The following is a 1,643-nucleotide window of genomic DNA, read 5'->3' on the forward strand; positions in this document are numbered from 1 at the left end:
CGTATGTTAAGGATACAATTAAATATCCTTCTGTCACAATTGTTCGTATTCCTTATACCGTGATCTCTCACAAAAACGAAAGAATGATTCATTGCCATAAAAAAATATTATTCATCGAATTGTGAAATATCGATTAATGAGAGTCGTGTATGAGAGTCATGTATGATTAAACAAATGATGCTATTAGTCAGAGTGAAGTAAAAAAAAGTATTTTCACGTGTTGGGGTAACGTCTAATATTTATTTCTTTAAGAGAAAGCGGACAATAATATACCATCATTTACGAACGATTATACTTATGCAGAAATCAACATCATCCACTATTACGAACATTTCATTCAAGGCATCGAAAACATTTCTTAAATTAAAACGATTGTCGTGTCCAATGATATTTAACAATATACGACATTTTATTTCGACGAAATTTATTTCGTTACAAGAAAATTAGAGAATTGATCAAATATATACCTTGTTGAATGAATGTTTTATAACGTTTACCTTAAAAATTTCTCGATATTTCCACCATAGAAATATAATCGAAAAGAAAGAAAAAAAAAAACTTCTTCTATTGTAAAATCGACGATATATACACAGATTTCCATCTTATATTCGGAATACAATATCGATCATTTCTCAACTCTGGAAAACGTTATGGAATTCTGTATTTATAAAGATAATAACAGTCATTCGCGAATCATTACACTTACCTAGTCGTATAGCATTATCATATATTGTCACCACGAGAAAGCATCGACCATCACCAATCTCGTTATATCGCGCAATACGATATTTTGAACGATATTTGTATTTATACGATTGTTCCATGTTCGAAGCTGACTGAACGCGATATTCGAGATTATACAAGAATCGCGATTGATTAAAAGAAACTTGTAATCTAATCTAAAATTTGCTAATTAATTGTCGGACGAACAAACACCATACGCAACTTAACAAGAAGAAATTATTTCAGAGCCGAGAGTTTTTCAACAGATTCAATCCTTTTCTCCTATCCTTTTTCGAATCACGACCCAAAATCGTGATTTCACTTCAAAAACTCGCGTCAAAATTCTTTTAGAACTCTCGGCTCGTGTTCTTCCTAATTATTTCCTCTCTAACTCCGATATGTTATGTTTGTTCGTCGTCGAAGAATATTCGAAAGGAGTATTCGCGTTCGCAGTGCAGCTAATTTGGAGCATCACCTAATAATGATAAGTAATGGGAAACAATACAATAATTTTTCATACCGTTTTTACTTTTTACTACTATGATTACTTACGACTGTACAATGTTACACTTATCACGTATATTTATATTATATATATATCGAACACCGTGTACGTGTCGGATACGGATACATTTCTAACATCTGGGAATGCGCACACACACGTACACCGACGTACATATTACGCTCTCTAACGTAAATAAATAATTTGTATTTATAGCCAAGTTGCAAAGAGATTCGCTCCATTACGATATAATAACTATTATATATATATACGTGAGAGGTAGAGAGAAATTTCGTGTGTATTCGTATAGGTTCGTATGTGTAAGCGTGCATGCGCGTGTGTTGCGTGTCTGCATCTGCGTGTGTTAAAACGTAATGTTAAAACAGGGAGGAAAAAGAGATATGGAAAAAAAAAAAAA

Source organism: Apis dorsata, unplaced genomic scaffold, assembly GCF_000469605.1.
Source record: "Apis dorsata unplaced genomic scaffold, Apis dorsata 1.3 scaffold_32, whole genome shotgun sequence".
NCBI classification, from domain to species: Eukaryota; Metazoa; Arthropoda; class Insecta; order Hymenoptera; family Apidae; genus Apis; species Apis dorsata.